The sequence below is a fragment of the Mixophyes fleayi genome, chromosome 5 (assembly GCF_038048845.1).
Source record: "Mixophyes fleayi isolate aMixFle1 chromosome 5, aMixFle1.hap1, whole genome shotgun sequence".
In the NCBI taxonomy this organism is placed as follows: Eukaryota; Metazoa; Chordata; class Amphibia; order Anura; family Limnodynastidae; genus Mixophyes; species Mixophyes fleayi.
In genome coordinates, this window is record NC_134406.1 from 190,389,438 (window position 1) to 190,403,239 (window position 13,802).

Genomic DNA, 13,802 nt, shown 5'->3' on the forward strand with positions numbered 1-13,802 from the left:
GTGTTGCTAAATTAGAAAAAATATATTATTGCCCCATTGATGAAGCAGTATGCCACTATAATATAATAAAATAAAAAATGTTTCCCTTATATATAATAATGAAATTTGTCCGACTAATTTATACATAAAATAATTTAGCTCCTGTAAGATAATTACTAATAATTTTGCCCCTCTAAACAAAAAATCATGATAACCCTCCTAATTAAAACTTGTATTGTGCCTCCTGTTATGTTAAGAATGGACAGATAGCCCTAACAGCATGCTTTACTTCTTTTTCTTTTGAATCTCGGGCGAGTATCTGTTGAATCTCGGGCAAGTTTCTGTTGAATCTCCAGCGAGTTTGACTAAACTGACGGCAAGATAGGTGTTTTAAAATCAACACAGATTTACTCCTTGGTTTTGAACAAAGCAACAGTTGGGAGCTCATTGACTTACTAAATACAATATATATAAGCTCTTGAGTAATATAATAAATCCTAGTCTATAGTGTGTAAAAATGTTGTGGGAAAAAAAGGTGCATAATGTACTAAAACAAATTTAATTGGTCATATATAACCAGATAAAAACAAGTATAAACAATATAAATCCCAATATAAACACAAAAGCACATTAGTACAAAATGATAGATTAATAGTGCTGATTGAGCTTAGATATTGAATTCATATATATCCAAACACAGGTTCTGAATGGACATAAATTAGCAAAAGGTCCAAAGATTGTTCCTCCACGTGCTTTGCTGAATGAGTTCAAATAGATGTCATAAATATTGAAACTGTACTCGTTAATATTGAAATGGTAACCGTCAGGAGATATTGTATTCCAATGCGTGAATTGGTAGTACAGACAATTGATTGATGGGAAAGAGTTTCAATAATAAAATTAATGAGTAGCAGATTGTCAATATTCCTTTCATTAATGTGGCATATAAAATGTGTAGATTATACTTGCGCTTATAGGAAAATTCCAGGCTGGGTATCCAATGCACATAAGTAAAAGTTCCTGGTAGTGCGGACAACCGGCAGTAAGAATCGCGTGCGTTCCACTGTGGAACACACGCCTGACAGCGCTGTATTTCTGTACACGTGATAATCCATGGAAGTGTCTCAACGCATTTCATCCAACTGGATTCCCTTGAAAAAGAGGGTCTCCCTGAAGTTATTTTTCAAAAGTTTGCAAGTATGTTACTACTGAGCTGGGTATTCAAACATTCTGTGTTAGTTGTTTATGAAATTATTTAAAACTTATGCAGAGCATGCTAGGCACCCGAACAAACCTTTGACAAGTGATTCTTTTCAACTTATTAACTTGAATGTACAAGTACATTTTGCATAATTGAAAGAGATATATTAAGAGAATTCTTTTTCACTTTGTCTGGGAATAAAACATTCTGAAATCATTGTAGACAAGTGGTGGCCAACCTACGGCTCTCAAGCTGCATGCGGCTCTTTGAGGTTAGGATTGTGGCTCCTAGCTGGCTATCAGAGAGTATCACCCAAGCACAGTGCTCCATTTGCTAACAGCGGCAGATTTGGAAATATTTGACTGCTCCACTGACCCCTTCAAAAAAAGCCTAACCAGTCCATGTGCTGCCTGTCTAGACTGGTACTGGCAAAATCATGGAGAAAAAAAGCATGGGATCCCCCTGAATCACTTTCAGCACTAGGCTGGAAATTAATTAATTATTTTGTCTGTGGTGTACAATTCATAGTATGCCTTGGGCCACCATTTAGTGTTGGGCATGCTGGTTTTTGTGGCTGCATAATCTGGGCCTGCCAGGGCCTGTAGTGCACCAGGGGAAAATGTCAATAATACACACAGACAGACAGACACTTATAAAATAAATGTATTTGAAATAAAAACACCCATATACTTTCCTCTTTTACCTCTTTATTGCTCACATATATCCATGTGGATATCGCTGCCATGTTTTTCTTTTATAGATCCAGGTCTTGGCAAAATAAAAAACCATGCTGAATGATGCGTGACTTGCTTGCTAAGAGCTCCCGTCTCAATTGAGCTCTTAGCGGTTAGACAGTCATATTTATAATAGGGTGATTTCCCATACCCTGTACTCAGGTCATGGGAGAGGTGCAACAGAATGTACATCTCTGAGAGTAGACTGAGACGTAAATGAATCTACTGTGCATACGCAGTAAGAAAATGCATCTTTGCAGTTATGAGACGAACTTATGTGATCTCATCTATGTGTAATCAATAAATACCAAATACCCTTTGTCCTTAGACTTCATTAGATTGAAGACCACGATTCTCCTCGCTTAATGAAAGACATCAAATCCAAAAAATAACCCCCAAAAAATAAAAATCCTATTTTCTTATTTCTTAAAACTCTGTTGTTCAAGGGTACAATAAAAATGTAATCTGTGGCGAATTTCAGAAGGAAAATATATTTTTGATGTTTAATTAAATAAAAAGAAAATTAAGAAAATTAAAAAGTTTCTTCTGTGAAAAGAATTGTAAAGGTGTCAGTATCAGTAAATGACAGTGTTTTGGCTTGAAACAGCCATAGAACAGCTTGAATAGCAAATTATTGTATTCTCAGAATGGTATAAAGCTGAGTTTGAAAAAAAAATAACAGTAAAAAAGAAAATCAAAAGCAGCATGGGGTATAAAGAGCACTGAATAGCTTAAAAAAATTAATGCAATGTATCACACATTTGGAGCATATTTGTAGCAGAGGTATACCCTTTCTCCAACTATGCTAGTGAAGTTAGTATGAGTGGAGGATAGCAAACTTATGGCGCACCTGTAAGGTCTGGTGGGGTCTATTTTATGAGCCAGGCTGTTGAAGTTTTGTCTATTGTGCAAGATGTGAACATTAAGTTCTTTTTCCCATTTAAATTTACCAAAAGGTATGAATAACAACTCTATTTTAAGCCTTCTCTTAATTGCTTTTCAGCTAAGTTTTATCCACTTGACATGTAAACTAAGGTAATGACCTTCATGTAAATCACCATGACAAAAGCAGTATTGTGTGTTTAAAAAAAAAAAAAAAGACCAACAGTACTTATGCATTAGGAAGACTATGTGCGAAGAATGCCACAGACCTATATGTGGGCCATTTATAAGTGGAACAATAAAATTTGGACATCTAATTTTGTACATACAGTTTCCAATTTGCCGGATGTTCATGCCTATTGCTGCCCAGCATCAAGTTACACAGGCCTATGTTGGCACTGAATTTGGGAAAAGTGTCCTTCACACATAGACTTATATTAATTAACTAAGTGTTGTGATTTTCACATAGAAAATAGCTCAAAGCTATAACCAAAAAATATTAATCCTAAAGCCACAGTAATACTAATGTATTACTGTGCCTGCACATTGCTTCCGAACAGAACAGACGTGCCACGTGTGCTCTCCACAGGGACCTATACTTGGGCTCCTTAATCTCGTGGTGTAGCTCGACCCTGCTGACCAGCCCTGCTCCTAACTATCTCGATTGGTCATCCTACCTTCTTCACTTCCAGCGGTCATTCAAGCGCCTGTTGGTGTCCTCCACGGTGATCCCGATACCAGAGCCCGAGGCTCCGGATTAGTCACAGTCACCTGCACCACACGCTCCAGCTCCAGCCTAGTTCCAGCCTGGTCTCCTCCAGCTTCGGGGATTCACATTGTGCTCTGGATCCTCACATCCAGTGGTGGCCTCGTGCTCGATGGTGACTACCTTGGCACTCCTGCTACATGAATCCGTGGCTCTGGCCTGCCACATGCTTTGCCTCTTCAGCCTGATCCTTTGTTATTCCTCGAGACTCCCACACGGTGACCCAGCTCACAACACATAGTTCTCTCCTGCCACGCTGCCCACTACTTTATCTACTCATGGGCTATCAAGTTTTGCCCACTGACCACCTGACTGCTCCTCTGCCGGTCCTGGTTGCTGCCTCAACTACAGCCCATGACTTGGGCCTACCACCTGACCGCTCCTCTGCCATGGCGTAGGCTTACCACCCAACTGCTCCTCTGACGGTGCCGGCCGCCATCTCAACTACAGCCCGTGCTTCCCTGCCAGTCCTGGCTTCCGCCTGTACTTCAGCCTGTGGCTTGAGCCATCCACCTGGCTGGTCCCCCACATCCAGGTCTGCCATCAAGTGATTTGGTCTTGTACCTTCAACCACCCCTCCCCTGCTCCTGCTGCATAACCCTGGATTCCTGACTCTTGTCCCCCTCGCTCTCTGGACTCCTGTTCCCCCGTTTTTCCTGGGCTCCTGCTCCCACGTTTTTCCTGGGCTCTTGCTCCCCTTCTACTGTATCTCTGCATTTTGGTAGTGCCTTGTAATCTACTTAGCCTTTACTCACTGTATTTTGGTACTGCCTCTTATTCTATTTAGCCTTTACTTATTTGTATCTATTTAAATCTTATTTTAATGTTTATTCTTTAATGTCATTATCTTACTCTTTATTTTTACTTATTTTATTCCTTACTGTGCTGTTACTGCCTTATTTTACTTAGTCCCTTAGTTTTAGTTCCTCACTGCTCGGTGTTACTGCCTTATCCTTATTGCCCTGTGCTTCTGCCTCATTTCTTAGTTTTTTTTAGGCCTCATTGCCTCAATTCTGATTGCCTTGTTCTTCTGCTTCACTGCCCTCTTTTGTTTTCTCTGTCCTTCACCTACTTTTCTACATTCTGAGTCATTTCTGCTGCCTACTAATGTTTTCATTGTTGTTCCTTAGCTCCACATTTTGTTCTTTCACTCTCCTTTGCCCTGACTATCTTCCCTCCCCCTTTTCTCCTTCTTTTCCATTCTTTCCTTTCTCCTCTCCCACTCTCTCACTAAGCCTCCTCGCTCCTGTCCTATATCCATCCTCTCCTCTCATCCTACTCTCCACCCCAATTTTAATCCCCCACCATGCTCTTGCACTCCCACTAACCTCATTCAAAGCTCCCCCCGGCCCTCCCTCCCCTTCTCCAGTGCCCTCTGGAACTCCAGATCTCTTCGTAATAATCTGCCTGCAATTCAAAACCTCTTCATCTCAAATTCACTCAACCTCCTTGCTATCACTGAAACCTGGCTCTCATCTACTGACACTGCCTCCCCTGCCGCTCATTCCCATGGAGGCCTCTCCTTTACCCACTCCTCCAGACCAGATGACCGTCCAGGAGGAGGTGAGGGCCTTCGCCTCTCCCCTAACTGCACTTTCCCGGTCATTCCCACCGTGCCTTTCTTCACTTTCTCCTCTTTGAAAGTTTACTCTATCCGTCTCTTCTCCACAATCCACCTCCGTGTCACCGTTTTTTATTGCCCACCTGGCCCCACTTCCCATTTTCTTGATAACCTTGCTGCCTGGCTTCCCCACTTCCTTTCCTCTCACCTCCCATCCATCATACTTGGCACCCTTAACATCCCCATAGACAACCCCACTGACCCTGCCTCCATTAAACGTCTTGCCCTTTCCTCCTCTTTTAGCCTGACTCAGTGGACCTTATCCCCCACCCAATGCCTTGGGCACTAACTTGACCTTGTCTTCTCTCATCTTTGTGCTCTCTCTGACTTCTCTAACTCCCCCTTTCCTCTCTCTTACAACTACTTCCTCTCCTTCTCTCTCTCTTAGCCCCCCTGCCTAAATCCCAACTCTGTAGGCGTAGCCTTGAGGCTCTGGACCCTTCTTCCTTCTCCTCTTCTCTTGACACTCTTCTCTCCCCTCTTCCTACCTTAGTCTGCCCTGACCATGCAACCTCCTTTTACAACATCTCCCTCACCACTGCTTTGGATGCCCTTGCCCCTGCCTCCTCTGTCAACTGCCGCCATCGACTACACCAACCTTGGCACTCTAAATTTACCTGCTTCCTCCAGAAGTGCACTCACGCTGCTGAATGTCTCTGGAGGAAATCTCGATTCCTGGCCGATTTCCTTCACTATAATTTCATCCTCTCCTTCTACAGTTCCGCCCTTTCCTTGCTAAACAATCCTTCTTCAAGTCCCTCATCTCTTCCCAATCCCCACCGCCTCTTTGCTATGTTTAACACTCTCCTCTCCCTCTATCTCCCCAATCCCACTCTCCCTCTCTGCTACCGACTTTGCCTCCTTTTTCTCCTTTAAAATTGAGGCTATTAGACTGGACATCTCCTCCTTGTAGCATGCTCCAGCCACAGTCATCATTCCCTCTTCCTCCAATAACCAACTCTGGTGCTCCTTTCGCCCCACATCGGGTATTGAAGTCCACTCTCTCATTCTGTCTTCTCCCCCATCCACCTGCCAAATTGATCCGTTCCCTTCTCACCTCCTTCGCTCCCTTTCCCCCACAGTCTATTCCCACCTCATGCACCTCCTTAATCTGTCTCTCTCCTCTGGCATTGTCCCCTCCTCCTTCAAACACGCCCTTCAAATATGCCCTTATCTCCCCCATTCTTAAGAAACCCAACCTTGACCCCACCTCTTTAGCTAACTACCACCCCATTTCACTTCTCTCTTACGCCTCCAAACTACTTGAGCAGGTTGTTTGCAACCACCTCTCCAGTCACCTCTCTGCTTACCCCCTCCTTGACCTCCTCCAATCTGGATTTTACCCCTTTCACTCCACTGAAATTGCTCTGGCCAATGTTACTAATGACCTTCTCTAGGCCAAAGCCAAGGCCGATTTCTCCCTGCTCATTCTTTTAGACCTCTCTAAGATTTTGACACAGTGGACCACCCCTGCCTTCTGCAGACCCTTCGTTCTCTCGGCCTCTCTGGCAATGTCCTCACATGGTTCACCTCTTACCTTGCCAACCGCTCCTTCTCTGTATCCTCTCCTGACTCAACCCTTCTCTGCCTTCCCTGTTGGAGTCCCTCAGGGCTCTGCTTTTAGACCTCTTTTTTCTCACTATACACTATCTCCTTGAGCAATCTCATCTCTTTCTTTGGTCTCCAGTACCACCTCTACGCCAACGATATTCAACTCTACATCTCTTCTCCTGACTCTCCCCTCCTCTCTCCTGTCTCCGACTACCTTTCTGTCATCTCTTCCTGGATGTCTTCACGATTTTCTCAAAATCAACATTGCTAAAACTGAACTCATCATTTCCTCTCCTTTTAAATTCTCACCCCACCTTGATCTATCCATCACCGTTAACAATACCATCATCTCTGCAGTTCCCCAAATCCGCTGCCTGGGTGTCATCCTTGACTCCTCCCTCCCTTTTGCCCCCTACATTCACTCTCTTGCCCAATCCTGTCACTTCCAACTTCGAAATATTACCCACATCTGGCCCTTCCTCTCTCAGGATGCTGCCAATACTATCATCCACGCTCTCATCATTTCCTGACTTGATTACTGCAACCTTCTCCTCTCTGGCCTAACCATTTCCCATCTCGCCCCCCTACGCTCTATTCTTAATATGTCGGCGAGACTTATTCTTCTTTCTCAACTCTCGTCCTCTGTCTCCCCTCTCTGCCTTGTCCTACATTGGCTCCCTTTCCTCTACAGAATCCTCTTTAAACTCCTTACTGTTACTTACAAGAACCTCTCCCACTCCACTGCCCCTTATTTCTCTAATCTCCTCTCCATTAACACTCCCGCCTGTTCCCTACGATTGGCCAATGATTGACGCCTTTCCTCCACACTGATCACCTCATCCCATGCCAGAATTTAAGACTTCTCCTGTGCTGCCCCCCTCCACTGGAACAACCTGCCTCCCTCCATCCTTCTGTCCCCTAATCTTGGCTCCTTCAAATTGGTGCTCAAAACCCATCTGTTCCTCAAGGCCTACCATCCATCCACTTAACCTTCTCCTTCCTTGCTCTCCTTTCCTACCACTCCCTCATGCACTTGATCCTCTCTACTGCCTGTTGTCTGTCTCCCCGCCCCTAAGTTTTTAGGCGCCTATGAGCAGGGCATTCTTCCCTTCTGTCTCGATACCATTTCTTCCTCTCCTACTCCACTGTACCTACCTAGGGGCAGCACGGTGGCTAAGTGGTTAGCACTTCTGCCTCACAGCAACAGGGTCATGAGTTCAATTCCCGACCATCTGTGTGGAGTTTGTATGTTCTCCCGTGTTTGCGTGGGTTTCCTCCGGGTGCTCCGGTTTCCTTCCACAATCCAAAAATATACTGATAGGTTAATTGGCTGCTATCAAAAATTGAATTAGTCTGCCTGTGTGTGTTAGGGAATTTAGACTGTAAGCTCCAATGGGGTAGGGACTGATGTGAGTGTGTTCTCTGTACAGCGCTGCGGAATTAGTGGTGCCATATAAATTAATGATGATGATGATGTACTTGCAGATAGAAGTCTTGGTTATAATTGTTATACCCTGTACTGTGACACTCTTGTATACTGTCTGTATCGTTAATCTGCATTTTTTAAGGTGCTACGGATACCTTGTGGCGCCATATAAATAAAGAATGATAATAATAATAATGTATTCAATTTAGATGTCTACAATATTGAGAGTCTTTTCAGTTGATTTAGAGTTTGATGTAAAATATGCACTTTTGCATGTGCACAAATATGCGACTGGATGCTTGCGATTGCACGTCTGTATTTTAAAAAAGACTCATGTCATTATATGGGCATGTTACATTGTTGCAAGTAAGTTAATTTGCACCTGTCGTTTAGGAGCATAATTTACCATTTACTAAATAATGTTTTCAAACATTACATGAAAACCAAATTCCCTACGCAGCTTGCACAGAAATGCCCCGATCCACGTAGTTAAGTGCATGTGTCAGATACTCTGAGAATACCAATGCAAGTTGTGCACAAAGTGAGCCTGATTTGAACCTAAGTTCCGTTATATGCCGGATTTTGCTTGAAATTGCACTGCTCATGCTCAGTAACGGACCATATGTCAGTGAACATAAGTGCATGCAATTCAGGTTCGAACACCAATGACACTTCTGACAGCCTATGATTTGAAGGAGGAAAGGGAATGGAAAGAGGCTTATATATGTAGACAACATACAGTAAGGGCATCACAAGGACAAGCGCATGCACATTCATATCATTTAAGCCAGGGCCATCTTTTCCATTGGGCAGGATGGGTAGCTGTCCGGGGGCCCCACGGGCAAGGGGGCCCCATAGGCACGGCTCTTAATGAGAATAAATAATCCTGCAAAAGAAAAAAACCTGCAAAAAAAACCTTCAAGGGTCACTGAGCAAGTACATCTATCTATCTCTATCTCTATACATCTATATCTATATCTGTATCTGTATACATCTATATATCTATATCTATATCTAGGGGCCCCGGTGCACTGCTTTGCCCGGGGGCCCATAATGTTGTTAAGATGGCCCTGATTCAAGCTCTGGGCATTTCTCAGGTAAGAGATTTTTAGCCCTATCACTTGCACCAACAGCAGAGCAGATGTAAGTGCCTATTGATAGTGATGATGGACACGTATGCATGCCAGAGCATGTGCTTGCAATTAAGAGCAACTGTAAAAACACATCCTATGTACAGGTGGCAGTATTAACATTCTGATATATGTATTTCATGTAAAAGAAATGATAATATTTTTAAATGTATTTTTATTAATGATTATAGTTTAGGAACTTGTTCAGATATTTTTTTTCTATGTGCTCTTATGGTACTTTATTTTGCACATATCCATTGTGCGTATCCTGCAGTGTGTTTTGTCTGTCTCCATAATGCAAGTACCATAGAGCCAGAGCTTACTTATACTCGTATTCAGGTGGAAACGTTTCTTGAGATATTCTTGTACTTGAATACGGGTGTATGAGCATTCAATTGCTGTTCGATTTAATAAAAAATGAATCAGGCCAAGTGTGACAAATGTTGCATATTATACATATTTTCGACACACAAATATACTGCAACTCTATATCAGATCCTTTGGGGCATATTCAATTGTTAAAAAGTCCCGCGGCGTTAAAACTATTACAGTTAACACGGTAAAATCTAGCTGGATTTCAGCTCGCGGCTCAGGGAGCTGCGAGCTGAAATCCAGCGAGTAAATTACCGTATTAACTGTTTTTCCACGCACGATTATCGTAATAACGGTAATCGTGCGCGGACCGCTGGTTTTTTGGCGTTTCCGCCGACAATTGAATACGCCCCTTTGTGTTTTAATAGCTTCAGGTAATACACACATTGCTGCAATGAATTCTACCTACAATAAAATCTTCTAACAGCACTGTAATCTTGAAAGCTAAACCTATAATGTAACTAAGATGAGACAGACCTTGGTGCAACAATAGGAATGTAACCACGTAGTATTATGTGGCTGACAATTAATTCCCAGATCACACTTTGACACTTTTGCAACAATCCACTCAGCCCAGTGGTTCTTCATTTCAAATGATGCATCTTTTGCTAACGCTAAACATTGCTCTACTTCTTATTCTTAGCAGTCTTGGTCTAGACATCCACTTCTCAATATGGCCTCTGGACAATTTTCTTGTGCTAAGTAACATTTCTCATTTTCTTCAGGAAGACTACAGATAATTTGCATAAAATATGTTAGCAGCTCACACATAGATAGAAAACAAGTTGGATGTATGAACGTTCAAATAAAGGCACCTTTCATAACGTAATCTCCTCGCACCTGTTTGACAGGAGCCTCACTTCACTATTCACACATGAGCCTCATATCTATGTAATTCAATTTGTGGCTACATACTTGCTTTGATTCCACGCCAAATATCATGACACTACCCCTGTCACATTAGCCCTGCTTTCCTGTGTTTTCAATACCATAATCACATGAGTGGGCAAATCACTGTCTCCCACAAAATCAACAAATGTATCTGAAATTCTGTGCTACTGCGGTCATTCCGATGATCTCATTGGCTACAGGATGTTCTATCCTCAACACTGAGTGAACAGTTAATAGTGGACATGAATTTATGATATAACATTTACAAAAATGTTTAAAATCTGCCATATTCCTGATGCAGGATAGTTTGTATCATTGTGAAATTTAAATGTATTCACAACGTCTCTTTTAAAAAACAGTGATTATAAATGCTTCTTCCCACCGTCAGTGATTGTACCTAAGTACATTATTAAACTTTCCAGAGTACTTTTTAGTTTATGCAAAATAGTCACATTTGCTTATCTATATATTATATGCTATATTGTTTTCTTTCTTGCTCTGTCTAATTTTGCAAAGGAGCTAAAATATGAGTACAACTTAATTCTAGATATGTATCAACCACCCTTCTAATTTTAAACATAGATTAGTTCCTAAAAGCCGATCAACACATTACATGAAACAATTTAAATCACTAGGTGTGCAATCCTATAAGTATGTGCTGCGGGAAAATTGCCTCACAAAACAAACATTAGGCTTGTTTTGTGCTGAAATGACAATAATATACTCAAATTGCACATCTAAAAATGGATAGAATTGTTAAGATTGTAATTTCTTAAGTTTTGCTACCTACTGTTATTTCTCCTTCTCCGTATACATAATTGGTGATATACCAAGAGTTAAAGGCTCTAATTCTTAGATTTATCTCTGCTTTTGTCTAAAATTGCAAGAAATTAAAACATGTATTTACTTTATATCATATGCTGTCTTAATGTAATCTCCATATAAAAGAGAATATGATCAATTTCTACTTTTGGATGTAGATATATTGTAATACTGAATTTCTCAATCATATACTGTATAAGTAGACTATGATTACATGTTCTTAAATACCATACAATAATATATTATGTATGGGCTTAAATAAATATAACTGCATTTTAAAGACCAAGAGTTTGATTCATCAAGGAAGCAAAGTGAATGCAATTTGCATTTTTTAAAAATTGTATGGAAATTGCATGTACATACGCACATATTGAAGTACGAGTGATATCAGAAGAAAGATTCCATATGAATATGGGTATGAGTACGCTTTGGCTATATGGTACTTGCTGTATACAGACACATACAACACACTGCAGGATGCGCACAATGTATTTGTGCAATATAAAGTCTCATCAGAATGCAAAGAGACAAAAAAATAAATACATTAACACCTATTAATACTATAGTGATGAATAAAAAAAATATTTAAAAAAATATATATTTTTTTAATTTCTTTTTTTTTTTTACATGAAATACAATTATCAGGATGTTATTAATGACTACTACTACTGACAAAGAAGTATTGTGCTGCTGGTCTAATTACCGCTGATACAGAATGCTGCAGAGCTTGAAAATGATTTTGCCCAACAAGAGTAAGGTGAGGAAACAAATGGACAGAAGTAAGAGCTACATAAATGTAATAGTTGTTTATTATTATTATTATTATTATTATTATTATTATTATTATTATTATTATTATTCTATGCCATATTTTTTATAGTTAAAGTTTTAGTCAATGCAGCTCATACAAGATAAAGGATTTTTGCCCAGTAACAAATTAAAATGCACACTGCAGAAAAGGGTTATTAAGTGTGTAGAGGCATCAACTGCTGTTGCTGTGTAGTAATTATTAGTCAGTGCTATCACTAAATTTAGTCTTAACAAAGAAAGGTGTAAAAGTATTGGAAGGTAACTCGAATGCCTGCGGTCATGTGGTCACAGTGACATCATCATCATTGTTATCAAGTAATAATATAATATTGCTAAATACTTGACATTAGAAACAGATAACAACTGTGATGCTTGATTGGGTTGTGAGCACCATGGGATCTGTTGAAACATCTGTTCCTCTTATTGTCTCCATTGAAGGTAAAACACTTTTTGGGGGAGTAGGACATAGAAGGACAGACATCAAATCTGAAGCTACTTATTTACAGTGAGAAAATCTGTAGCTGATGGTGTACAGAGATCCAGTATTGTCATGTAATCCTTCAGTTTCTTTGTGACACAAGAGACACTTGCTACTGAGGGACAAAAAAGATTTGCACAACCTAAAAAGTGACTGAAGAGTGCACCATCCTTATGATGTCACTATCACCTTGGAGTCTGCAGTGAACCCTCAGCTTTCAGGAAAAGGAAGAACTCAAATTAGATCTGTATCCAACACAAACAAAGAAAGCCAGGTGAGTGACAGATTAGCAACAGAACAGGCAGAACACCAGCTGCCACCATCTCTCACTCAGATCAGCTATCATCTAGAAATCCTACATGAGCAGACCACCAGTCCTCTGGGCCAAGGACAACACAAGTTAGCAATGAAGATGTTATTACTAAGTGCCTGCCCAGTTTTAGCCGACAAGAGCCTCATCATGAAAGGACAATGGACAGTTTTAGATAATAATTGGTCTCTTGACTAGTTTTTCCTAAAGGATAACTGCACTTTTAGTAAACATTTTATAAAATGGACTGGTGATGATCCCTTCCCCTGGACCCACTTAGTCTGTGCTATGGAAACTCCTGATAAAACTGAAAACCTGACCTCCAATATAGTCTACAGAAGAGGATCATTTCAAACCCACCACTGTCGTGTCAATATGCCACTTAAACCTACTGACATAATAACATGTGAAAGTCTTAGTAACTGTGTAACTGTGTAGTGATAGTAACTGTGCTGGGACTTACACAAGCTATTACATTGGCTGATTCAAGCCAAGTAATGATGTAAAGGCAAGGCCACCAAAAAAAATCTTGCTTTGGCTTCTTTATGTCTGTCCCCCTTTTGACACACAGATTTTCATGTTAATGGGGTCTTGTAACTGTCAGTTGCGATGCCCATTGGCCTTCCCTGAATAAAGTTACTTTAAATACAATATAGCTCCTTACACATCTGCCTTTCACATTATATGATATTTGTATGGCAATTGTAGTTTGCTTGTTGTTATCATAAATGTCATATTTTAGAATTGTGTTAATTAAAAAAATAAAGTTCAAAGTAGATATGGAGTTTCTCTGGGTCTCCTGATTCTTGTAGTTCAACAAATATTTAGC